The 27,855-nt window shown below is 42.0% G+C and overlaps 1 protein-coding gene across 3 annotated transcripts in view; it reads left to right on the top strand.

The window, feature by feature from the left end:
• CA10 (carbonic anhydrase 10) overlaps positions 1–27,855 on the top strand; it is a 483,725-nt gene that overhangs the window by 82,265 nt on the left and 373,605 nt on the right. The window lies entirely within an intron of this gene.

The following is a 27,855-nucleotide window of genomic DNA, read 5'->3' as shown; positions in this document are numbered from 1 at the left end:
CACTCTACCCTTAGTCACGGTCCTCCTCCTTCTGCTTTATCACACTTCAGTGGGCAGAGAGGCAAGAGAAAGAGCAGGAATGTTAAAGGAGAAAGATGGACAGAAAGGCGGGTGAACTATTTCAAAGTATTTTTAACTGCCTAGATGTGGGAAGGGGAGAAATGGAGCTCTTGAGAGGGTTGATATGGGGTCCCCACTTAGGCTGTGAACACAGAGGGCTCCACGTGTCGATGGAGATCTTTGTAGTTGGTGGCAGGTGGGAAGAGAAGTGTCCCCAGCTCACCTGGTTCATTCTTAGCTGCTATCTGTTACGTTCTGGTTCTTCTGTAGAGTTCCTGATGTCAGCTGTGCAGAGCTCAGCAAGTTCCTAAACCCCTCTGGGCATCACCTTTTAAGTTGTACCATGGGACACATGCTCTTGGGGCTTCCAATAGGAGGAAAGCGGCTTGGTGAGGGAGAGGTGGGTGACCCACGAAAAAGCCAGCTGACTGCCAAATAGCCTCATAAATTTAGATTATTAACTGTACAGATTTACTATGGCACATTTATTCCTTGGCCCAGTGGGCATAGAAACTGGTCTTGATTAATTCACCCAGAAACGATCAGGTTTCTAATAATGATCTTGTAACAACTTAATTGACACAGGCTCTATTCACGTGGCCTGATCTAGATACATGGCATTTTATCCTTAACAACTGGGGACATCCCTCGCCAATGGATGGAGTGTTTATTGTTTTCCTGAGGAATCTGCTTCTCATATTGAAGGCATCCCAGAAATTGCATTTATAATTATATGCTTTGCTTTGCGCTTATGGAATTAGAGCAACAAAGGGCATATTCCCTCCAGGTTATAACGAGTCTTGCCAAACTAATAATATCCTCTGTAGTGACTGAAGTGCTCACGGATAACACTGAATAAGTCCTGCAAAGTTTGCCTTTTCTGCCCCACATTTTATTTTTGATGATTTCCCCTCGGTTGGCACATCCCTTCTTTACACGTGTTCACAGCCCTCTTTTGATTTGGTGTGTTGCTTCTGAGACAGCCACAGGAAAGTTTTACCTTTCCTTTTGTGTGTTGATTTTAAAAAGCTGACCTTTCCCTCATTTCCAGCTTTATGGGAGATAATACGTATGAAATGTGCAGTGTGGACTCTCGAGTCAGAGAGACTGGGCGTTGAGTCTGAGTCCTATGGCTTCCTTCTGGTAGTTCTGTCAGCGGATTGCCTACCTCCTCTCAGATCCTTGGGTTATTTATCTCTTAACATGGAGATAAGGACCCAGTCTGCCTCATGAGGGTTTGTGAGGATTAAATGCTATAATGCAAGATAAGGTGCTTATGGTCACGTCTGACGCATGGCGTGAGCACACGTCAGTTGTTCTGGGTATAACTATTATTATCAATAGCAATGTAATTGGATATTTGATACTTCTCTGCTTGGGAAAAGGCAGAGAGCTAGAAACTAGAAACATAGTCATGCAAGTGAGGGTCTCTCATGATGCATAGAACACGGAAGATACTTAGTAACTATTCCTTGGATTGGTGAGCTCCACTGGTCTCCACACAGTGGCCAACAGAGAAGTGACTTTATCATCCTCTGCATTTAACAGTCCCAAAGCCCTTTGGCTTCCTGGTAAAGAAGACTGGTGTCTGATGATTTTACTTCTTAAACTTTGGGGCACTCCACTCCGTTTAAAAAAAAAAAAAAAGATAAGAGTCATGAGAATTTTTGAATTAAGTAATTGGACCCGAGGCTCTAGCATCTGACACACTCCAAATGACCTACTTTATCTGAGTTTGTGCTTAAGGCAAACACTGGACCCTTTATCTCTTATTATCACTGCTGAGTATAAGGTCGAGAGTGTTCTTTGCTTTGCCACTGGGATTTTCTTCATGTTATGGATGTGTAAAAAAGAAGAGAACTTTGGATGACTAGACTATTTGGGCATGTTTTATTGCCTCATAAGTTCTTTGCAAGAGTATCTAGAAAAAAGTCGGCATAACAGTTGTGAAACTGTGATTTCAACAAAGCTCGTGGTGCCTAGAAATAAATGATTTCCCTAGCAATGGCAAGCACAAGGTTGATGTGGCACCAGGATAACCCACGTTGGTCGCTTCAAAGGACCTGTGGAGTAGCCACCTGATGCTGACACCACGTGTGGGACTGTTGATGAAGAGGTTCTTATTCAAGGCTCAACCCACCATCTAAAGAGGAAGATGAGCCACAAACCCGTGACTCAGTATAACAAGGGCTCTACTAGGGTTTGTAGAACATGTGAAGGAGTCCGTAAAGTATTGTGATTCTGCCTGCCTGTTGACTAGCGGACTTTGTTGCTTTCCCGCTCAGATCTGCACTTCCATCCAACCTCACCCCTAACTACAGCCTGCTTGGCAGGCAGAACCCCGATTTTATTTATGTTCACCCTCTACACAGCCATGTGCTCAGAGAAGCAGTCCTTTCCCAGGCCCAGAAAGTTACTTTTGAGTAGTATCTACCCCACTAAAGGTGATTTCAATCTCTTTCTTGAGAGAGATTGATTCAGACATCATGATGGCTAATTTCGTGTGTCAAATCGGCTAGTCAACAATACCAAGATATTTGGTCAAACACTATTCTAGGTTTTTCTGTGATGATATATATATATATATATATATATATATTTTTTTTTAAGTAGGCTCCATGCTCAGTGTGGAGCCCAAAGTGGGGCCTGAACCCGTGACCCTGAGATCAAGACCTGAGCTGAGATGGAGAGTCAGACGCTTAACCAACTGAGCCACCCAGGTGCCCCACTGTGAAGTTTTTTGTTTTTTTTTAGATGAGATTACCATTTACAGCAGTGGAGTTTAAGTAAAGCAGATTACCCTCCCTAATGTCAGTGGGCCTCATCCGATCAGTTGAAGGCCTTGAGAGAAAGACTGAGGTTCCTTAAGGAAGAGGGAATTGTGCTTCCAGAGGATTTTGGCCTCAAGCTGCAATGTCAACTCCTCTTTGGGTCTCCAGCCTGTCAGTCTACCCTGCAAACTACAGATTTGTCAGTCTCCACAATGAAATGAGCCAGTTCCTTAAAATAAATCTCTCTGTCTACACACAGACACAGACACACAGACACAGACACAGACACAGACACACACACACACACACACACATTCTATTGGTTCTGTTTCTCTGGAAAACCCTGACTGATTCTCTAATATAGACGTGAGCCTGGGTAAACAATTCTGTCCACAGTGGGGACAAAAGCTACACTGAAGATGACAAAACAAACTTGGCATGAATGTAGCTCTTGCATGGCTTACTTTAGCAGTAAATTAACCATGGAACGGCCTCATTTTCTTAAATGAGATGATAAATCTCTTACCGTTGGAGCTGTTTTGAGTCAGGCTTTCTGTCACTTGCAGCCCAAAACATTCTCCCAGACTCAAGGTTCTCCGTGGAGAAGGAGAAGGTGGGCAATATCGAACAGCCCTGGCGGAGTGGGGTGGAAATGCAGCGTGGGTGTGGGCAGTGTCTACAGGGCAGGGCACACCATGGGGCTTATGCGTGAGGCGGCCAGCAGGTCCTCAGGGGCCAGGCCACGGGACTCTTTGTGTTTCATGTTCAAGAGCCTAGACATAATCTCTTTGACAATAGAGGAATTATGAGACATCCCAAAGCTCTGGAGAGAAACAATCAAATGTGTATTTTAAAAATCCAGCTCTGGCTGTAGTAATGGAGATGTACTGCATTTTGATAAGAATATCAGAGGCACAGGGATTCATGAGGTGGCTTTTTTCTTTTCTTTTCTTTTCTTTTCTTTTTTCTTTTTAATCATCCAGGCGAGAGATGGCAGGCACCTATCCTAAGACTGTAGGGGAGGGGAAAAAAAAAAAAAGCCCAAACCAAAGGAAAAAAAAACAAAAAACCCAAAAACAAAACCCCAAAACTGGGTTAATCATGTTATTGAAGGATTCGGCATGGGGTTTGTTTAGTGACATTTAAAGTCTATTTCTCTTTCACACATGTAGATAACACATTTATCATTTAGCATAAATATACACATTTAACACATTTCAGAAAAATTTGTGCCAAATACTGTCTTTTCACATTCCATTTATCCAAAACAGTAGGGGAATCAGGCATTCTCTATAGAGGAGGCACTATGTTAGAAGCTGGGGCTTTAAAAAGAGATGGCCTCTGACTTCTTTCAATCCAGTGGGAGAGACAGTCATGAAAAGTAATAAGGGGCCCCTCAGCCCCAACACCTGCTTCACGTGGCCATGCTTAGAATGGGGAGTTTCTTTCTCTCATTTCAGACTAGGACATCAGAATCGAGGGGCTTGCTTCCCTTTTAAAGCTTTAAATCATGACACTTGGGGTATATATTTTAGAACTTGATGAAACCCTAGAGAAGGTGAAGAACCTCTCTTCCGTGTCACTACCCCCTAAGGGTTGCTCTCAGGGTGCTGAACCTGACCTCTCGAACTCACTCATCCAGCAAGCTCTCTCTGGATGCCTGCTTTCAGCTTGGTCCTTGGTGGGTAAAGACACAAAGGGGGTGCCTGGGTGGCATAGTCAGTTAAGCTGCTGGCTCTTGGTTTCAGCCCAGGTCATGGTCTCGGGGTCGTGAGATCAAGCCTGCATCGGGCTCCATGCTCAGTGTAGAGCCTGCTAAAATTTCTCTCCCTCTCCGTCTGCCCCTCCCCCTGCATGCACGTGGGTGCACTCTCTCTCTCCCCCTAAAATAAATAAATCTTAAAAAAGTCAAAAAGACACAAAGGTCATTCCACTGTGGTCTCAAGATGCTGAGGATAGTGAGAGAGAGGGAGATAGGTAACTATCCATCACATGGCAGTGTTTCCAGGATTGCCATGGAGGCTGTCTTGGGCTTGCCCAGTTTGAGAGAGCACGGAGGGCTTCCCAGCCAATGCAGTGCCTAAACTGAGTCCCCAAGGGTAACATGTATGATTCTGCTAGGGCAGGAAGAGAAGAAATGGTGTTTCAGAAAGGGGAGGGAGATGGGCAAAGGCCTGGAGGCTGGGAAGAGAGAGGCTCACTGTGCCAGGAGAGCCGAGGGGAGTCAGGGCTGAGGAGGGCAGCACGAGTCCCTGCATGGAAGGCCATACCATCTGCCGGTTTAGATTTTACCCTGAACGCACTGGGGTGCCAAGGGAGGGATGAAAGCTAATGCAAGATCCAGTAAGAGGGAGATGTGAGCTAAGATAGGAGCAGCGGGGTCTCTGAGGAGGGTCTAGCCTCCAGGGGCAGGAGCCTTGTCTCCCTTTGCCCCTACCCCTCCAGGACACAGCGCAAACCTTGCATCCAGCAGGGGCTCCACGTTTGCTAAGTCAGCTTGAATCGGAACAGAGGCACTGTTGCTCCTGGAAGCCAGGTGTGAAGCCGAGCAGCAGCAACATAAACCCAGCACTAAGAACAGAGGCATTGTTGCTCCTTGAAGCCAGGTGTGAAGCCGCAGCAGCAGCAACATAAACCCAGCACTACCAGCGGAAAGGGCTACAAAGGTGCACGGGAAAAACCGCCCGTTTCCTGCCTGTGTCTCCTTTGCTCCTCCTGCAGCACGTTTCGCTTCTGACACTTCAGGTCACCAAACTTCAGGGTGGAGCTTTTCTCACACAGCAAGTAATTCTCACAACCCCATCTGAGTGTCTTTCAGTTTAACTCAATTCTAACACTTTCTACCTGGAGAGAGCGTCCGATCCCACAGGTGAAGGGCTCTGTTCCATGAGACAGCCACCACCCCATTTCAGATGCCAGTCACATACAGTAGGTCCCCAGGCCACCCATGACTTCTATCTGTCTTGGCTACAAATCAGAGGTTCCCACAACCTCTTCTTCCAGTTTGATTAATTTGCTAGAGCGGCTCACAGAACTCAGGGAAACAACTTATGTTTACCAGTTTATTAAAGGATATGATAAAGGATACAGATGAACAGCCAGATGAAGAAATGCATAGGGAGAGGAGCTCCTTGTGGAGCTGGGGTGTACCACCCTCCTAGAACATGAATGGGTTCACCAGCCGGGAAGCTTTCCAAACCCGAAATGCATGGGGAGAGGAGCTCCTTGTGGAGCTGGGGTGTACCACCCTCCTAGAACATGAATGGGTTCACCAGCCGGGAAGCTTTCCAAACCCCCCACTACTGGGATTTTTATGGGGGCTTCCTCACATGGCCATGATCAATTACCGACTCTCTTTGTAGCCCCGCCTCCTCATCTGGAGAAATTGGGGGTGGGTGGTTGGAGAGGCTGAAAATTCGAAGCTTCTATTCATGGCTTGGTCTTTCTGTTGACCAGCCCCCATCTAGAGGCCATCCAGGAGCCCACCTTGAGTTGCCTCGTTAGAACAAGAAGTGCTCCTGGTGTTCTCATCACTTAGGAACATAGAAGGGTTTCGGGAGCAACGGTGTGGAGAGAGTAGGCTTGGAGGTGTGTTCCCGGCAGAGGAGTGCGTGTGCGTAAAGGCTCACAGGCATGCTTGGGCATGACGTGTGTAAGAAGTCGAACAAACTTCACTCTGGCCAGAACGTAGAGTGTCAGAGGCTAAGTGGTTTGAGATCGGAGGCAGTCGGGACCCTCCACGTGCTTGGGCCACGCTTCAGGTATTCCACGTGAGGACCCCAGGAACCACAGGAGGACGGGAAGAAGCTATAAGCAATTCACTCTTCCTCTGAGATCTGGCAGGCACCAAGGGATCATGAAAGTGAGTTTCTAGCTGTCTGAATGATTAATAGAGAAACCCGAAACTTCGTTTCTGATCAGAATGGGCTTAGGAGGCTGCTTTGGCCCACTGCACCGTCCTCGGGTATGTTCTTCAAAATCAAGGAGAAATGGTTTGCACGAGACAATCCGTTCTCGCAGCATGAAGATTCCCACCACTTCCTTGTTGGGTAGGTTTAAAACCTCAAGATTGTTAGAAGATGCAGGTAATTATGTCTATTGGCAGCCACCTGTGGTTTAGCACCGATACCTAATTACCTGCATTGTTTAAAATGGCCAGTTTTCTCTACTTAAGACAGGCTCCTATTAGACATCAGTAAGGAATATGAGCTCTCTTTTCTCCCTGAAGTCCTCCTGCGGAGGGAAGCAGGCTGGATGGTGGGGTGCTTGGTGATGTAGGAAGACAAGCCCTGGGTCATGCATGCCCCCCATTCCTCCATATAGTAGATGGTGCCTATATTCTGTTGCTGTGTAGCAAATTACCATACATCTAGCAGCTTAAATAGACGCACATTTATTGTCTTACAGTTTCCTTGGGTCAGGGGTTCACGCGTGGCTTAGCTGGGTCCTCTTCTCAGGGTCTTGTAAGGCTGCAAAAGGTGTCAGTCCCTTTGTTTCTCATCTGGGGCCAAGCTCACACAGCTCCTGGGCAGAATTCAGTTCTTCGGGGTTGTAGGACAGAGGCCCTCAGCTCCTACAGGCTGTCCCTCCTCCATAGTTCACAGCACGACTGACTGTTTCAAGGCCAAGAGGAAAGTGTCTTTCTTTGAATCTCCCCTTTCTATTCTGGAAAAGTTTGGCCTCGCTTTTAAAAATTAACGCCTATCCAGAATAATCTTCCTATAATCAACTCAAAGTCGGCTGATGGATGACGTCATTCACATCTGCAAGATCCCTTTATCTCACATACCATGTAACCTACTTACAGGAGTGATACTGTTGCGTGGGTGTGTATGCCAGAAGGTGAGAGAGTTGGAGGCCATCTTGGAATTTGGCCTGCCACACTGACCTTCATTCCTCTGTGTGGTAAATAGTGCGGGCATTCCCCCGTGTACTAAGCTGTGCCCCTCATTCCTTCATATGTAGAAAACTAAAAGTCTGCTAAAATGGGGGCACCTGGGTGGCTCAGTCGGTTAGGTGTCCGACCCTTGATTTCGGCTCAGGTCGTGATCTCAGGGTCATAGGATCAAGTCCTGTGTACAGGTCTGCACTCAGCAGGGAATCCACTTGGGATTCTCTCTCCCTCTGCCCCTCCTGCCCCACCTCTCTCTCTCTCCCCCTAAAATAAATAAATAAATAAAATCTTTTTAAAAAAATAAAGTTTTTATTTATTTATTTGTGAGAGAGAGAGAGCACGAGCAGGGTGGGGGGGCAGATGGAGAGGGAGAAGCAGACTCCCCACCCAGCAGGGAGCCCGACACAGGGGCTTGAGCCCAGGACCCTAGGATCATGACCTGAGCCGAAGGCAGACGCTTAACTGAGCCACCCAGGCACCCCCATAAGTAAAATCTTTAAAACAAAAAGACTGCTAAAATGCTCATGCTAAATCGATCCCATTTGAAGATGAAGTAGACACTGTTCTAGCCTAACATCTTCAAATTGAGAGGTGATAAATTATATTTTTTGGATTGGATATTGTTTCTGTTGCCTTTCCGTGAAGAGTACCCTCAGGTGAAAACCAAAGCCACCTTCCCCCACAACACCTCGGATTTCTCAGCCAGTGCTCCTATATTTACAACAAATGTCAAGTGTGAGGGAGAGGGAAGGATTTTCTACATGACTCCCAGGCAACTTGGGTGGAATTGTTCTCCTTTGTGGAGACAGGAAAGAAACAGTGAGGTGGGTGGGACCCAGCACGGAGAGGCTCCCTGTGGACAACAGCCAGGTGCCACCCCAAATTGCTCTTCCGCCATTTTCCCCCTGCCTTTCTCTCCCTGGCCCTTCTATCCTCTGGCTTCAGACTCTGGCTTCTGATACTTCTCCCTACTCAGACCTTTGTCCTTGTGTTTGGCGAGCTGGCCCTTTGGAGACTGGCTAGGACTCAATGTTTGCTTTCCACCATCTTCCCAAGCTCCTCCTCCACCTTCAGCTGACAGGCTCTGTTGACAGGCTTCCTCCCCTCAGGAATTCACTGCATGATCACCCCAACCCTACTCAGTCTCCCTCTGAAGGAAAGAGGATCCCACAGCCCCTAAACTTACCCACCCTCCAGCATCCTTTAATACACCCCACTCGAAGAGTGTTATATAAAGTCATTGTATTAGTTTCATGTGGCTGCCATTACCAGTTACACAAGCAGTGGCTCGAAACAATACAGATTTATTATAATTCTGGAGGTAGAGATGTTCTAAAATCAAGCCCCTCCTGATGTCTCACTTTATGGCATCAATTTCTTTGCTATAACAATGTATGCAAACCCTTCTGTTTGAGTGTAGAATTCATTTTAATTTCTTTAAGGGATAAAACTTGCATTTTACAGAGTCCTGTTGCATATTCTTTGGTCAAGGGAGGAGCCCTCTGCTATTGGAGGCAATCAATCCTTATGTGTAAGTTCTTCTTTTCTGTGTTTCCTTTACTTGAGCAGGGAGTGGGCGGGCAAGCACACAGGTACTCTGCCCCTGAGCTTTACTTCTGTTGTCACCAATCTTCTTTCTCGCTTGGGTCATGAAAGCAGCAAAGAGAACAGGAAAGTGCTCACTGGTTTGGCTCATCCACTACCCAGACACGTAATCTCGGCCAAGTCATTTCGTATCTCAGGCTCTTGATTTCCTTATGTATAAAATCACAACCTTGAGCTGCATTATTTTCAAAGACCCATCCTGGCTCCGATATTCTCTGAGAGTTTGCTAATGTGATCTAAGATTGGTTTGGGAGATACATTTAGCAGCATTAAGAAATAGAATATTGATTTCATTCACAGGGTAATTTTATTATGTTCTCAGTATCAGTATTTGGAAATGGAGTCAGTGAGGTAAGCGTGTCTCTCTAGATTTCAGATCTCTCGTCTCTATGAGAAAGCAAAGAGAACTTAATGGATGTATTCTTCCCGGTGTAAGAGGGTGATGTTACACTGACTCACCCTCGGTTATAAATACCTTTAGGTAGATTTTTTTTTCACAGAAATTGGGATGTGTAGAGATTACAATTTACTCTGAGCCTGAAAGATGCCAGACACCCTGCTAGACACTGGGGAGACTCGCCCTCGGTTATAAATACCTTTAGGTAGATTTTTTTTTTTCACAGAAATTGGGATGTGTAGCGATTAAAATTTACTCTGAGCCTGAAAGATGCCAGACACCCTGCTAGACACTGGGGATACGGATGAGAATACTGCTCCTGCTCGTACGGAGCTCACAGACAAGTTTGGAGACAGATTGCAAATCAGAGGTTACAGTTTAGCATGATAGGGGGTGTGAAACCGAGCCGAAAGACAAAGGAGAAAGTTGCAAGTAGCTCTGCCTTCAGGTCAGAGAAGGCTTTGCACGTGAGGACGTCTCTTGACAGGGTCTTAGAAGATAACGGAAGAGTACGTCAGGTGGGCAAGATGGAAAAGGGCATTGCTGGTGGATTAAACACAATGGGATCTGACCTACTACTACATAACAGATTGTAAACTTCTCGCAAGCATCCTTGCAAGCATCTCTTGTGTGACAGCCCCTAATCCACACTTCACCGCTGTGCTGTGGAAAGTGCACTGTGTCCCACTCCATTGTGTGCCAGCTGTGTGATGTTTAGAAATCACTTAACTTCTCAGAGCCTCAGTTTACTCACTTGTAAAATAAGAACCATAAAACCTATGTCTCAAATATTTTTGTAAAAATAAAATGAGAGTAATCATCCCCTATCAGTAGAAAATGCAAGATACTAGACCCCCACTGGATGCCTCAAGCGCAGATTGTACCGAACCCTGTATCTACCCTCTTTTTCTCCTATACATACGTACCTATGATCAAGTTTAATTTATAAATTAGGTACAGCAAGAGATCCTTGACAGTAACTAATAATAAAATAGAATATTATAACAATATGTTATAATAAAAGTTATGTGGAAGTGGTCTCTCTCTCTGAATATCTCCCTGTAGTGTGCTCATCCTTGTTCTTGTGATGACGTGAGACGATAAAATGTATATGTGGTGAGGCGAAGGGAGAATGACGTAGGCATGTGACGTAGGGCTAGGCTATTCGGGATCTTCTGATGATAAGTCGGAAGGTGAATCATCTACCTTCAAACCACGGTTGACCACAGGTAACGGGAACCACAGAAAGCGAAACCACGAATAAGGAGGGACCACTGTCTAGATTAGACCTAGACATGCCTTGTCGACTCTGAAAGACTACGAAGGTATTGCTCTTTTTGTTACCATGATTTTGCACGGGGCTATTTAAGTCTGCAAGGCAGGGCTCTGCTTGGTTGTACTACTATTCTGAGTTCCTAATCCAGCCTTCTAATCCAGGAAGGCACGGGAAGCCTTTTGAAGATGTGTTAACAGCCGCCCATCGTGCAAAAAGAGACAGTGTGAACACAAGTACACATGCAGCTTGTACGCATAGGTCACTACAAAGACGGTCATGCTGCAGGCATCCAACATGAGATGTTGCTGAGGGATGCGATCTTGCACCAAGACTTCTCAGAGGCACGTGTCTTTCCTGGTTCCACACACTGAGTCCTGGCCCAGTCAGCACAGGGGGCTCGAGCCAGTCAACCGCTTTGGAAATACTTCTGGAAGGACACCTGAGTGGCTCAACTGGTTAAGCATCAGCCTTTGGCTCAGGTCATGATCTCGCGGTCCTGGGATCGAGTCCCATATCGAGCTCCCTGCTCAGGGGGGAGTCTGTTTCTCCCTCTCCCTTTGCTCTCCACCCCCACCCCGCTCATGCTCATGCTCTCTCTCTCTCAAATCAGGGTGATGAAATCCCGTGGAAGTTTGATCTGCTGCTTCTTATCCTCATGTGCTGGAAATTCTATAATGCCAGTGATAAAATACTCCTCCCGAAAAAGTAGTTTGTTGGTCTAAGCTCTAAACAATTCCTGTGGTTCCTGTTGGGTTCAATAATATCTCTATAGGATCTTCAAATTAGCACATCTTGGTTACTTGTCTTTGAATGAGCTCTGTATCCTACACAGACGTTAATTGGAAGAGCGCTCAGTTCTCAATGAGCTTCTGACACGCAGGGACACAGCTCTGTGTGTTGGTCCCTAGAGGGCAGTCCTGAGGGTTCAGAATTGGTGGAGTTCAGGGTAGGTAGGGTAGTCCCTGCCTCCAATCCCTGGAGTACTACAGATTTCCTGAGTTTAAACTGTTGATTCAAAGCACACAACAGCAGCGCTGTGATTGTAAACACATAGAAGCAGAACTTGAATTACTTCAGTGATGTCATTCCATGTGACTACTCGGAGTTTTTATTTGTACTTAAAATTTAAAACCCTGAGGCAGAATGGGAACTGCAAGGGATAATATTTTTGTTCGGTCAGTGCAATTTTCAGCTCATACGTGCAATGTTTTATTGAATCGGAATAATGCCTTTAAACTTGATTTTTTTTTTCTGTTTTAAAGCTACAGAAAAAAAAAATCATTACTAAAGTAGTACTACCTGAGATCAGTTGTGTTGTTCAGAGGAAGGGGTATTTAAAATCACGAGAAGCTCCTGAGTCACATACTTTAGGGCTGACTCTACACAGCCTTCGGTTCAGTACCTTGACATTTTCTGAATCAACAACCCCAAAGCAGAGCTCGTGGCTGCCTTCTGACCGCAAAACACAAGGTTTCTTTGAGTGAAGCTAGCTGGATTCCCCATGCCAGGCATGGGCCATCCCAGCTAGCTGAAAATCCACTCCTTCCTCCTCCGGGCAATGCCTCCCGTTTGAAAGACGTGCTTGGGTTACCTTCTCAAGCCACAGGTGATAGCTTTATTGAAAAGCAGCTCGGTGAGTTGTTGAGAGGTACCTTGTAAGGGTAAATACTGCTCATTGAGTTGTCGTGTGATAATGGGATTGTTTACAGAATGCACAGCAGGCTGCTTCACCCTCAGATTACATCTCTTTGTCAGGTAGAAGATAATCAAAGGAGCAAGCCTGTAACCCCAACCAGGAATTCTTATACTCGCCAAAGGGTGACAGGGAGGTGCCTGTGGACTTTGTTACAGGTTGTAACATTCCACAACGTTCTCAGAAAAAAACCAAAAAACTCTGTAGCAAAGGCTTTCATGCAGCAGGTATCCAGGGCCCCCTGGATGCTCTTTGAAGATTTGGGGACAGGAGGGCATCAACTCCCTTCCGTTGATCCCAGCCTGGGTGGCAGGGTCCCAGTGTGGTGATAAGGGCTGGAAGGGGTGGGGGGAGCTCCTTTCTCTCCCAAGGGGCGCCATGCCTCCTAAAGGACTGGGCTCCATGGTAGCTGTGATGATTTTTGCATTCCATCTCCAATTTACCCTGCAAGCCGTCTTCTCCCCTCACCGAACAGAATTGGGTCACCAGTTCCTGCCAAGTGCCATACCATTGGCTCCTTTTCAGCCTGGACTCGGATCACCGAGGATTCTTCTTTCTGGAAGAGTGCACATTTCTGTATCGACAGCTTCTAGATCCGAGGGCTCCTTTGCAACCTTCCGTGCCTCTCCTTCATTCACAAATGGTGTTCCAGAGCCTCTTCCTTTGCCCTCCTCACTCTTCTCATGGCCTTGGCGGCCTTCTGCTTCACGTGAACAACGCCAACATCTCTAGCCCTGGTTCCAGCCTCTTCCCAGTTACGTCCTCATTGTCCCAGCTTCCGAACAGCTCTGCCTGCCCGTCTTTTGAGCCACTGCATCTCACAGGGTGTTGCTAGTATCAGTGATACACTCTATTATATTTTATTTCAGACTCTCTGCTTTATTCCTGGAGAGCGGATTTTTGTTTTCTTTTTTTTCTTCCCCCAGAGTGATCTTTCTAACACTGCAGCAGCTGCCCAGAATCATGCCTCCTTTTAGAGAGTTTTATATTTAGATCACCCCTCTCTCGCATTTGTTTCCCTGGGAAAATACCACCCAGGCTGATCAGAAGAAATTCTGCCTTCATCTCATCAGGATGAAAATATATAATGTATCATATTATCATAACATTATCTAACATGCCATGGTATAATGTACCAGTATAACAATATGTTATATATATTATATATTTTTAATGATATAAATATAATGATATATATATTATATATTTTTAATGATGCATTTTGTGGTTGCAGCTACTTTTCCTTGAGGACATCCTACTTGGTGCTTTTTAACATCGTGTTCGGATTCAGACTGATTGCGTCCTACATTGTTCAGCTATCGCTCTGGCTTTTGTTTTGGTTTGTTTGAGCTTTACTTCATGGGTTATTTCTGCTCTTTCTCATATCTTGTGGCATACTCTTGAATTCATTTTATAATTTTCTGAACTCCATTTTTAAGTTTTGCTCCTTTTTGGGGGGCAATAAAGGTATAGGGGTGATCAGTATTCTGGGTCCTCAGATGTCCAATAAAAGGTCTTTCTTTTGCCCTTAGGCTTGAGTGATAGTTTCTTTGGTAATAGAATTTTAGTTTCAAAAGCACCTTCCTTCGGCTTTTTCTAGGTATTACCTACTGTCAACTTGCAAATGGTGGCCAAGATGAGAAGTCTGATGCTTTTGTAGATAAATGTCTCCCAACAACCCCAGCTCCTCCTGGCTTTTAGGACATTATCTTTATCCTTGAGGTTCAGAAATGTCACGGGATGTATCCAAAGACAGGGGTATGTCTTTTTTCATTATTTGCACTCGGCATGCTGCAATCCAGGTTCTAACAGAGCAGAGGGTTTTGTTTTGTCTTTTTCTGTTTTGTTCCCACATCTAGGAATACTAAGAAGAGTGACTGACAAAAAGTAAGAGCTCCCTGAATCTTATTGGCTAAATGAACTAGTATTCAAGTCACTTCGTATTTTAGGGAAATTTTCTTCTATTATTTCTTTGATTACCTTCCCCCATCTGTTCCTTCTGCTCTCACATTCTGGACAGGTTTGGGAACATACGGATCTAATTTCTAGGCCTTTCTTTTCTTTCCATGCACAATTTCTGTGTCCTTTGCTTGCTCTCCTCATTTCATTCTCTTCTTTTTATTTTGAGTTCTAGGAGATTTCCTTTACTTACCTTTCATTGGTCTACCTTGCCTTCAGCAGTGTCTGTTCTTTATACAGGACTTTCGTTAACTTTTGAAATCTGGCAATCAGGGTTTAATTTCTAAAAACAGCTTCTGTTTTTCAATTTATCTTTTTTATGAAAATTTTCTTGTTTTATGGACCTATTGTCTACCTAACTCCCTACAAGGATACTGATGAGATTTTTTTTCCCACTCTTCTTTTCTCTTCAGTGTTCTCTTTGCTAATCATAGTTTTTCTCTTTCATGTTGTTGACTTCCCTCAAATGCCTGGTGATCATTGGCTATCTGTTCATGTTTTATTTTATTTATTATTTTTGAAAGATTTTATTTATGTATTTGACAGAGAGAGAGACAGCCAGTGAGAGAGGGAACACAGCAGGGGGAGTGGGAGAGGAAGAAGCAGGCTCCCAGCGGAGGAGCCTGATGTGGGACTCGATCCCAGAACACCGGGATCACACCCTGAGCTGAAGGCAGACGCTTAACGACTGAGCTACCCAGGCGCCCCTGTTCATGTTTTAAACAAAGGACTCAGTAGTTCAGTACTAGAAACTGGTGTGGTTTTCTCTGCAGCCCATCGGTTTCTATGCTAAGTCTCTAACCTTGAATGAGAGGGTCAAAATGGAAAATGCTGGGGGGTCCTCCTTTCTTTGAGGTAGAGGAGGAGTAGGTAAAACGACAAGCTGGGGCATCTCAGTCTCCAAAGTCAGGAAACCTTTCTTTTCTTCTTCTTTTTAAGATTTCTTTACTTACTTTTAAAGAGAGAGAGAGAGTGAGAGAGAATGGGGGAGAGTCAGAGGAGAGAATCTCAAGCAGATTCCCTGCTGAGTGTGAAGCCTGATGCAGGGCTCCATCCCAGGACCCTGAGATCATGACCTGAGCCCTGGAGGGGCCTTCTCACGGCTTCAGCACAGGAGCAAATGCCACTTCCAACTGTAACACAAATGCAGCAGCAAAACGAGCAGCAAAAACAGCTGGACCCTTGCAGAGGCCATACTGTAATCCTGGCCCTGTGTTTGGCCGGCTCCTGCTTCCTATCCCTTGGAGGCTTGGCCTTTCTCGAGGAAGCCAGTGAAAAGTTGGAAAGGAAGACTGTTACCACTGCAAGGAATTTATTTTCTCTCCTAGTTAGTTAGTTATCCTTCTGTTAAATCTGATCTTATCTGCTTGATATCTTTGGAAAACTCCTCCAAATTCCTGGCCCTGCAAATGGTACTCATTCCTATTTATCAGAGTTGTTTTGTATTTATCCCTTTTCTAATATCTTTTCTGTAATTATATCTGGGAAGTATGGGTGGAAGAGAATAAGTATGTGTGCCCTGAATGATACTGAACCCAAAGTGGAGTAAATCTTCTTTACCTGCCTACCAAACTAGTTCTTTCTCTCCAAATCTGCCATTATTTTAATGGCTCCCTGGTTCAGAGAAGCAAAAGTTAATGGCTATTGATCAGTGTTGGTGAATGCCTTTCTTTCTATTCCTTCCTTCCTTCCTCCCTCCCTCCCTCCCTCCCTCCCTCCCTCCCTCCCTCCCTCCCATCCAACCATCCATCTATCCATCCATCCTTTCTTCCTTCCTTGTCTCCTCCCATTCCTCCTTCCTGTTAAAAACTACATTTCTGTCTAGGCACTGGAAGGGGGCTGGGTATATAGGCTTAAAGAAACAAATATGGCCTTGCCCTCTCAGAGCTTACAATAGTGGGGGAGAAAAATATCAAGCAAATAAGTACACAATTAAAATACATCTTCACAAAGTATGGTGTAATCCACGAAGAAAATAAGGGTGAGAAGGCCTTATTGGGCAAATGTCATTTGAAGTGAGCCTTGAAGGGTGAGTGGAATTTGGCCAGCAGACCAGCAAGGTAAGAAGGTTGCAACAAGATGGAACATGAATATTGAAAGTCCTCGAGTTGGGAAAGAGTTTGGCACATTGGAGGCTGGTAGAGAAATCCAGGGATGGGATTGAAGTGCAGAGCAACATGAAAAAAGAATAAAAACTGAGAGTAAGGGGCTTCGTAGGCCATGTAAGGAATTGAGATTTAAATCTTTATTCAGGGAGCACCTGGGTGGCTCAGTCAGTTAAGCGTCTGCCTTCGGCTCAGGTCATGATCCCGGGGTCCCAGGATGGAGCCCCACATCAGGCTCCTTGCTCAGTCGGGAGTCTGCCTCTCCCTCTGCCCCTCCTCCTGCTTGTGCTCTCTCTCTCAAAAACTAAATAAAATCTTCAAATAAATAAATCTTTATTTAGTAGTAAGCAAGTAAAGTATTAAACAGAGGAGCTACATGAATGATACATATTTTTGTTTTAATATTTTTAGCTACTGTGGGGAGAGTAGACTAGAAAAGGGCAAGAATGGACTTAGGGAAAGTCTTGCAAAATGGCAGGTGCAAAGTAACGGTGGCTAGAACTACAGAGGCAGGAGTGAAGACACAGGTGAGTGTGCTGATGCTGGGAACATTCTGAAAGTAGTGTGGATAGGACATTCTAATGGATTAGATGGGAAGAGAGTCATGGAGCATGAATCTTAAATTTTTGGTTTGAACAACCTGGTGAATGGTGGAGCCGTCATCAGAGCTGGTGAACCGTGGGAGAGGCAGGTCTGGAGTGGAGAGAATCCAATGTTCTGTTTCAGCTATGCTAATTTTTACATGCTCACGAAACACTCAAGAGGAGGCAACACGTTGGCAAGAGATGTCTGAGGAGAAATATGCGTTTGCCTCCTGCCAACATACAAATGGTATTTAAAAGCCACGGAGTGAATGAGATTGCCTAAAGACAAAATGCAGCTCACAGACAGGAGATTAGACGTGGAGAAAAGCCAACATTTCAGGAGATGGGCAGACATGGAAGCAGTTTCACCTCCTATGACAACTCACATGAGTATAGGATTGCATGAGCATTTTTATGTTTTAACAAACATTTATGCCACACTTACTTTGTGCCAGGCATGATTCCAAATGTTCGTTTGGAAATGAACTTTGCAACTGTTAACTCGTTCATTCCTCACAACCATTCCACGATGTGGGGATGGTTATTAGCTCTATCTTGCAAATAAAGAAATGGAGGCATGTGGAAGTTTCGCATCTTACTCAAGTCATATAGCTCGTAGATGACAGGGCAAGGTCTCAAACCCAGGCAGACTGCGTCTAGAGTTCATCCACTTAAGTTACTGTGCCATGGTGCCTGTCAGCAACAGGCCATCTCGCCTGGATTCAGTGAGACCCGGTGGTCCGTGAATGTGGGAGGTGGGAATGGAAGGACATCTGCTTTTGTTGGCTTTGTAGACCTTGATTCTTTCTAACTCTTGCCATTTTAATCGATGTATTGCCTAAACCCATAGCTTTTAACTCCAAAAATAATTTATATATGTCATTTCATTATATTTCTTGTATCACTTGAATTTCAGACTGTAAGAATATTGTGATAAACTCCTAGGGGGTTTTGAATTTTTTCAGGCTCCTTTCACTTTCTCCCATTGCAACCAGATTAACCAAAGCACAACCACAGACTATTATTTCCTAGATCAACAACCTTCAGTGACCTCACATTGCTTATAGAATCAAGTTTTCATGACTCTCCTGGTATCCAAAGCCACCTGTAATTTGGCCTCAACTTCCAAGCTCATTCATCACAATTCCCCAGCATGGAGCTGCGGCTTTCAACTGGGACTAATTACCTATTCCCTGAGTACACCCTAGGCTTTCTCGGCTTAGCAATTTAGCAACTTTGTTGTGCCTTCCAGCATATTTAGAATCTCTCTGCCTACTCTAGCACACCCTGGAGGTTCTTGCTCCTGCAGGTTGGAATCTGACTCATCCCACACAACCCAGTCTGAGCGTCCTCCCTTCACCGTTCCATAATTTCCAGCGGGAACTGATCAGATTCTCTTCTGAACTCTTAAACATCCCTTGTTCCTTTTATAGCAGTCATTGGGTTCTAAATATTATGGGAACTCGTGCATACAGATTGTCACGTCTCGGAAAGCGGGTTGTCTGTATCTTTCCACCACCATCTAGAATGTCTGCACTGTGCCTGGCCAACCGTTGGGGCTTTAAGCGTTGCAGTCGTCAATAACCAGATGCAACCTCTCCCTCTCGGCTGCTTTTCCCTGTCTGATTTGTCCCTGAAGACCACAGCCCCTCTGTCTTGCTTTCCAGTGGAATGATTCTTCTTCCCAAATGCGTTCACAGCACGCGGTGATTTATTCCATGTGTTTCCCAAACATACACTAAAACCAAGGATGCCAAGTGGCTGACTCTCCAGTTAAGCCATTTGCAGATCGGATGAACTCTGCACAAGACTCCCCCACCCCCCACCCACCCATTTGCCTCTCAGCACATTGCCTCTCAGAGGCTTCAGGAAAAGAAACAAAATTGTTAGAAAGGGATTTTTGGGGGAGAGTGGGGGATATCAGTTTATAGATGGGAATCAAGAACTGAAAACTCATTTATTTTCATCTAAATAAGAATAAATGAAACTTTTTCAGGCTTTCATTTTATTAACATAGTATTTTTTTTTTTACCATAAGACATATTTTCTAACTGGAATTTATTTTTAATAATAAATACTTATGAACTAGATATTTTGACCAGGAAAATAAGCACCATGTATTAAGTTTTAACTTTATGGTTTTTGTAATAAAAGCAAGATATTAAATCAAATATACCATATTATTCAATTTTTTATACTCTGTCGTAACTATATAAGCAAAACCCTGGAAGGAAAAATGGCAGAATGAAAAAAAAAATGTACATCTCTGGTTGATGGGATTATTTCTTTTCTTTACATTTCTGTATTTTCTAATTGCTTTAAAATTAGCAGACATTACTTTTATGTTAAAACCATACTACAAATACAACTTTTATTCTAACAGAAGAATTGTGAGAAAGGGAGGTAGTATTGAGAGTTTTTCTTTTAAGAAATGCTATATGAAATTCAGGACTTTTGAAAATCTCATAGTCTTTTTATTTTTTTATTTTTATTTTTTTATTTTAAAGATTTTATTTATTTATTTAACAGAGATAGAGACAGCCAGCGAGAGAGGGAGCACAAGCAGGGGGAGTGGGAGAGGAAGAAGCAGGCTCATAGCAGAGGAGCCTGATGTGGGGCTCGAACCCAGAACGCTGGGATCACGCCCTGAGCTGAAGGCAGACGCTTAACCGCTGTGCCACCCAGGTGCCCCTCATAGTCTTTTTAAAATCTGTTTTATTGAGGTATAATTTATAGTAAAAATTTCTGATTTTAAGTGTAGAATTCCATGAGTTTTGGCAAATGTATATAGGCCTGTGATTAAGACCACAATCTTGATATGCACATTTTTATCATCCCAGAAAGTTTCTTTGTATGCCTTTGTTGTTGATTGATTCATTCCTCCTACGTCTTGGTCCCTGAAAGCCATGGTCAGCTTTCTATCAATATAATTTTACATTTTCTGGGGGCTCATACTGATGGACCTATAGATTGTAGGTATGTAGAGAGTCTTTTGTGCATGGTTTCTTTCCTTTATCATGATGTAAGGTCCATCCATGTTGTTGACTATATCAGTAGCTCATTTCTTTATATCGCCGAATAGTGGTTTATTCTATGCATATCCCGCAGGTACTTATTGATGGACATTTGAATTGTTGCCAGATTTAGGCTATTTGGAATAAAGCTACTGTGAACATTCATGTACAAGTCCCTATCTGAATATGTATTTTCATTTATCTTGACTCAATACCTAGAAGAGGGATTATTGAGTCATTTGGTAAGTGTATTTTCTTTTACAGGAAGCTACCAGACTGTTTCCTAAAATGACTGTACCATTTTACATTCCCACCAGGAGTGTGTGAGCATTCCAGTGTCTCCACATCCTCATCAACACTTGGTCTTATCAGTCGTTTTACAGTCAGTTATTCTAGTGAGGGTCTAGTAATATAGCTTGTGATATGTATAGTCTTGCATTTTCCTAATGATGAATAATGTCGATCATCTATTCATGTGCCTGTTTACCATTCATAGATGAACTTCACGGGAAGTTTCTATTCAAATATTTTGCTCATTTTAAAAATTGGGTTTTTCTTATTTTTATTGATTTATGGGAGATCTTTATATTCTCTGGATACAAATCATCTGTTGGATACATTTTTAAAATATTTTTTTGGTCTTTGGCTTGTCTTTTCATTTTCTTGTTTTGAAGAGTAGATTTTTTAATCTTGAGAAAATCAATTTATCATGCTTTTCGTGAGCTAAAGGGTGCTTTCTTTTATGGTTCATGTTTTCTGTGAGCCAAGAAGTTTTTATTTAATCCAAGATAACAAAGATTTTTTTCAATGTTTATTCCTAGAAGTTTTATTATTGTAGATCATGCTTTAGGAGTACGATATATTTTTGAGTTAATTTTTGCATATCATTTAAGCTAAGGGTGCATATGAGTGTCCAATTGTTCCAGTTCATATATTGAAAATATAATACCTTCCCATTGAAATGACTTGAGAGTTTCGTTGAAAGTCAATCAACAGTATTTGTGCAGGTCTACTAGTGCACTCTATTCTGGTCAATTGCTGTCTATCTTTTCACCAAATAGACATTATCTTAATGACTGTAGCTTTATAAGAAATCTTCTTTTTTATAGTTTTTATTTTGTTATATTAGTCACCATACAGTACATCCCCAGTTTTTGATGCAATGTTCCATGATTCATTATTTGCGTATAACACCCAGTGCACCATGCAATATGTGCCCTCCTTACTGCCCATCACCAGCCTATCCCAGTCCCCCACCCCCCTCCCCTCTGAAGCCCTCGTTTGTTTCCCAGAGTCCACAGTCTCTCGTGGTTCATTCCCCCTTCTGTTTACCACCCCCCTCCATTCTTCCCTTCCTTCTCCTACCGATCTTCCTAACTCAGGTGATGTGAATCCTGTAATTTTGTTTATCTCCTCCAAAATCGTTTTAGCTTTTCTAAGATTTTTGCATTTCCATAAAATTATGTAAATAACTCATCAAATTCTTTTTAAAAAAAAAGCCTTTAGGGATTTTGACAGACTGAATTGAATCTCTAGATCAGTTTGGTGATTCTTGTTTTAATACAATTGAGCCTTATGATCTATGAACATAATATATTCCTTTACATTCAATTAGGTCTCTTAAGTTTTTTTAGCTATGTTTTATGCTCTGCGGTATACAGGTCTTTCTCAGATTTGTTAAATTTATGCCTAAGTGTTCATATTTTTGATAATATAAAGTGTTCATTTCCTATCTTTAATTTTTGTTTTTTTCTACTATGTAGAACTACAATTTTTATATATGGACTTCCTGCCCTGTGGTCTTGCTAAACCCACTTACTATAAATATTTTGTTTTACATTAGATGATCATGCTAAGAAAACATAAAGAAAGCTCAACATTTTCATTTCTAATGTTATGACTTTTATTTGTTTTCCTTGCCTTATTGCATAGCCACCACTTCCATGATAACATATAATACAAGATTTAGGAGTAAATATTACCCTCATGTTTCTCATATTAGGGAGAATACATTCAGTCTTTTCCAATCAATTATGATTGTGATTAATTATGGTTAAAGATTTTTATTAAGTGTTCTTTATCAAGTTGAGGAAGTTTCCTTTTATTTTGAGTGTACTAAGAATCTTTATCTTTTTTTTTCTTTTGAGAGAAAGAAAGAGAGCAAGAGTGTGAGTGAGGGGTGGGAGAGAGGGAATCTTAAGTAGGCTCCATGCTCAGTGTAGAGCCTGATGTGGGGCTCAATCTCATGACCCTGAGATCATGACCTGAGCCAAAATCAAGAGTCAGAGGCTTAACCGACTGAGCCAACCAAGTGCCCCAAGAATTTTTATCTTGAACGGTAATTGAATTTTATCCAGTTTTTTTTTCTGCATCTATTGAGATAATCATGTGGCCTTTTGTTTTTGATAGTTAATATAGTGAATTACTGATCGATTCTGGAATATTGAACCAACCTTGTATTTAGGGGGTAAACCATACTTGGTCACAGTCTACTATCCTTTAATATACTGTTAGATTCTATTTGTTAATATTTTGTTAAGGACCTTTGTGTGTTTATGTTCAGAGATACATTGATCTGAAGTTTTCTTTCCATATAATGTGTTTGTGTTTGTCTAGTTTGGGGACCAGAGTGATTTTGATGCTGATTTCATGGAATGAGTTAGGAGTGTCCCATCAATGTCTATATTCTGGAAGTCTAAATATTTGGTAGAAGTAATTAGTGAAGCCACCCAGACCTAGATAATTTAATTTTTTAACGACTAATTTTAATTTATTGAAGAATTAGAGCTATTCAGATTACCTGTTTCTTCTCAAGCAAACTTTGGTTGATGTGTTTTTAGGGAATTCATCCTTTCTGTCCTAATTCTCAGGTTTACTGGCCTTCAGTTACTTATACTTTTAGTGTCTGTAGGATCTTGATGACCTGCTTCCCTTTGTGCTATTAATAATTTGTGCCTTAAAAATAATAATAATAATAATAATTTGTGCCTTTTCTTCTTTTTTTTCTGAAATAATTTGACTAGAGGCTTATCGATTTTGTTCATTTCTCAGAGCCAGGTTTGGTATCACTGATTTTTTTTTCTATATTCTATTTCACCGATTGTTCTCCAATGTTTATTGTTTTGTTCCTTTTAAAAAATTTTTGGGTTCAATTTTCTTTCCTCTTTTTTTTTGTTGCTGTTTTGTTTTTGTTTTTGAGATGGAAGCTAGGTATCTTGCTTATATTCCTTTTAATATAAGCATTTCACGCTTCAGCTTTCCATCTAGGTCTACGTTAGTGGCATCCCATGTATTTTAAGATATTGTGATTTCATTTTCATTCCATTCAAACCATTTCCTGATTTCTCTGTGATTTTTTTTTTTAACCCATCAGTTGTTTAGAAGTATGCTGTTTAGTTTCCAGATGTTTTGGAATTTTCCCAGGTATCTTTTCCGTTATTTTTTTTTTAATTTTTATTTTACTTAAATTCAATTAATTAACCAGGTGTCTTTCCATTACTGATTTCTAGTTAATTTCTGTTGTGATCAGAAATACTACTTTTATGTTTTCAAACTTCTTAAATGTATCGAGGTTTGTTTTATGTCTCAGAATATGGTCTACTTGGAAAATGCTCCATGGGCAGTTGAAAAGAATGTATATTCTGCTACTCTTTTAGTGAAGTGTTTTATAAATGTCATGTTGGAAGTGTTTTTCAGGGTCTCTATGTATTAACTGATTTTGTCATTGTTATATCAACTATTCAAAGAAGAGCATTGAAAACTCCAATTGTGGATTTTTGGATTTTTTTTTTTTTTCTTTTCATTCCATCAGTTTTTGGTTGTGTATTTTAAAACTGTCTTATTATTATGAGAACCTAACAACAGTACACGTCTTTCCCTTTTCCTGGCTTCGTACTATTGATGTCATACATGTTACTCCTACGTATGTTATAGAACCTATTATACATCATATTTTTGCTTTAAACAGTTATCCTTTAAAGAGAATAAAAACGAAGGGAAAAAGCCTCTCCTATTTATCCATCTATTCACCTTTTCTCATGTTCTTTATTTCTTTGAATAGATCCAAACATTCATTGCTGTCATTTTCCCTCTGATTGAAGAAGCTCTTTTAGTATTTCTTTTAGAGCAGATCTCCTGCAATGAATATTTTCATGTTTTATTTTTCTGAAAAATACTTTACTTAACCTTTATTTATAGAATGTATTTCCACTAGATGACAAGTTGCAAGTTTACACATTTGTTTATGTTTTTCTTTTAGTGCTCAATAGTGCTCTACTGAGTTTTGACTTGCCTAACTTTAAATAAGTTCACTGGAATTCTTCTCTTTGTTTTTTCTATATAATTTTTTTTTCCTCTGGCCACTTTAAGATTTTTCTCTTTCTCACTGGCTGTCATCACTTTAGTTATGATTTGTTTTTAATCATGGTTTTCTTTATGTTCAACTGTTCATGGTTCATTTGCGCTTCTTGGATTGTAGGTCTTTTGTTAATGTTTGACAATTTTTAAACCATTATTTCTTCCCTTTTTTCCCCACCACCCCCTCATCCACCTTAAGTACTTCTGAGATTCTAGTTATATGTTTCTTAGACTGCATGCTATTATTTCACAAGTCTCTGAGGTTCGCTGTTCAATTTTTAAGTTCTTTTTTTTCTCTCTGCTTAATGTTTGATAGTTTCTTTTTTTTTTTTAAAGATTTTATTTATTTATTCGACAGAGATAGAGACAGCCAGCAAGAGAGAGGGAACACAAGCAGGGGGAGTGGGAGAGGAAGAAGCAGGCTCATAGTGGAGGATCCTGATGTGGGGCTCGATCCCGTAATGCTGGGATCACGCCCTGAGCCGAAGGCAGACGCTCAACTGCTGTGCCACCCAGGCGCCCCAATGTTTGATAGTTTCTACTGCTGTTTTTTCAACTTCCTGGATCTTTTCTTCTGCAGCGTCTAATCTGTTGATCCCATGAAGTGTGCTTTTCATTTCAGATATTTTATTTCTCATCTCTGTAAGATGCCTTTGTATATTTTTTAAAACTTCCATTTCTCATCATGCTAACGTTTTCCTCTATCTCTTGAACATGTAGAGGATAATTATAATAGCTGTTTTAATGTTTTGGTCTAAAAAGTCTGCCTTTTGTGTATTTCTGCATTTGTTTCCATTGATTTTTTTCACCAGGGTGTAAGTTATCTTTTTCTGTTTCTTTTCATGACTTGCCATGTTGAATTGGTGGCAGATAACTGCCAGTTTTACATTTTCACTGCTGGATTTTGTTATATTCCCTTTCTATTGCTGGATTTCGTTTGAGCATGCACTTAAGTTACTTGGAATCTTCTGATTTCTTTGAAGCCTTGCCAGAGAAGCCTTAAGTTGAGGACTAATTTAGCTCCACTACCCAGACTATAGCCTTCTCTGGGTTCTACCTGTTACCTTCAGAATTATATACCTGTGTGTTTTCACTTTGGATGTTGGGAATACAAAGTACTCCCAGCCCTGTGTGAGATTCAGAAATTGTTGTGCCTATCTCTTTCCAGTGTTTTCTCCCTAGCTTTGGGTAGTTTTCTGTCATGCATGCTAAGAATAGTACTCAGCCAAGGACTCAAGGGTCCCTTCTGCTCATCTCTGGTGTGTTTCCCTCCTCTCAGTAAACTGCTCACAAATTCTAGCCACCCTAGACTCCAAACCCTGAATTCTGTCTCCTCAACTCAGCAAGACCACCTGGTTCTGTTTGGGTTCCCCCCCGCCCATGCTTTGACCTGGAAATATTTTTCAGGTGGGGATCTGGTGCACTCACATGCCTCATCTTGTTTGTTTTCCTTCTTTCAGAGAATCATTGTCCTGCACAGCTCATTGCCCAGTGTCTGAAATCCATTTTTTTTTTTAACGTATCTATTACAGTTTTCTTCTTGTCTAAGGTGGGTAGGTAATCTGATCCTTACCATTCCATCGGTCCTGAAATAAGTTTCTTCATCCATTCTCTATTTTGATCCCTACCTTCCACGTCTATGGAATGCAGAAAAGACCTTAAAGGCAAAATGAAAAGCAAAGTACCATGATGGAAGAGGATCTGAGGGCCCAAGTTCCCTTACTATGAAAGACTCGCTTCGTACAGAACAAGAATGAATGCTCATAAGTAGACCAGGTCTGTGACATGGATTTGGAATTAGAATCCCATGGTTCTAAATGAGCAATGTATGGTGACCAACATAATATAATAAAAAATAAAAATAAAAAAATGAGCAATGAAACGCACACCTTCTCTCCAATAGATATGGTGGGTTTTTGAAGGAATTGATTTTGAAAGTCACTTCAGAATAACCAGAAAAAGAAGAAAGAAGAAAGAAAAAGGAACCTTAATGCTCTAAGGAAGCAGCTGTGTCCCACCTGTATCGTCTCTGATAGACGGCCACCCCCCCGCTTATGCATGTTCTGTGTCCAGGCGCTGCCACCTCTGAGAGGACCTGTTCTAATACAGGATTGCTCGGGCATTTGGAACCTTCTCTGTACCAATCAGACAAATGTCTCTTCCTTTATCTTCCTCTTATTTATCTGCTCTGCCCTCCTGGATAACATAGAATATATCGTGTTAAATAATCGGCAACCATTATGAGATCTCCTTCAAGTCTTTTTTAAACTAGATTGAAATCCTCTGGTTTCTTATAAAGAGTGTGGCTTTCAGACCTTCTCCCCATAATGGTCATTTATCCTTTGGACAAACTCTAATGTGTTACTTTTATGCTTAACATCTGATAGCCAGAAATAAATACTGTACTTTACATATAGAGTAAAATGGGTCAATTATCTCCCATGGCAAGGGAACTAGACTTCTATTAATGCAGCTTAAGGTATATTCACTTTTTTCAAATGTGGAGAGATTCAGTTTCTGAGGTATATCTGAAACCATAAGTAATTTAAGACACATTTATTTCCTACCCCTGTTGATGTATGGGGAGCAGAGGTGATCACAGGAAGCCCATTGCTTCATCCATCTGTCTGGGCTTTGGGTAGAGATATGTGCTGGTTTCAGATCACTTAAAAAAATCAATGTAACTTTAATTCCCTGAATTAAAGCAGGTGCCTGCTCCTTAAGGTGATCACTTCTCCTCTGAAATTTCCTATCAGCTTCCAGCTGACAAAAGGTGCCATGGGAAGAATGGAAGTATTTTTTTAAAAATCCCCATCAACAGTGAGAATGTGGAGTCAATCTTATATTTACACAGAAACTTACTCATCCTGGATTTCAAGGCTGTAATCAGGATTGTCATAGTCAGAGAAAGTGGCCTAATAGGTATATCCTTTCCTAGAACCATTGTGGGAACAAGAAAATAAAGACTTCTTTAGATTCTTAAGGTCCCGGTTGGAAAGATTAAGCCATGTTTCACATCAAGTTAATTTCAGAGACATAATTAGTCATAAAATGGGAGACTTGGAAAATATTTTAGAAATCATTTAATTCTGTTCTCTTTGTGGGTAAAAGAAGTAAGACCAAGAGAAGGAAAATTATTTC

This window comes from Ursus maritimus, unplaced genomic scaffold (genome assembly GCF_017311325.1).
Source record: "Ursus maritimus isolate PB19 unplaced genomic scaffold, ASM1731132v1 scaffold_24, whole genome shotgun sequence".
In the NCBI taxonomy this organism is placed as follows: domain Eukaryota; kingdom Metazoa; phylum Chordata; class Mammalia; order Carnivora; family Ursidae; genus Ursus; species Ursus maritimus.
Note: the sequence above shows the minus strand (reverse complement) of the source record. Positions and strands in the feature narration are given on the sequence as shown.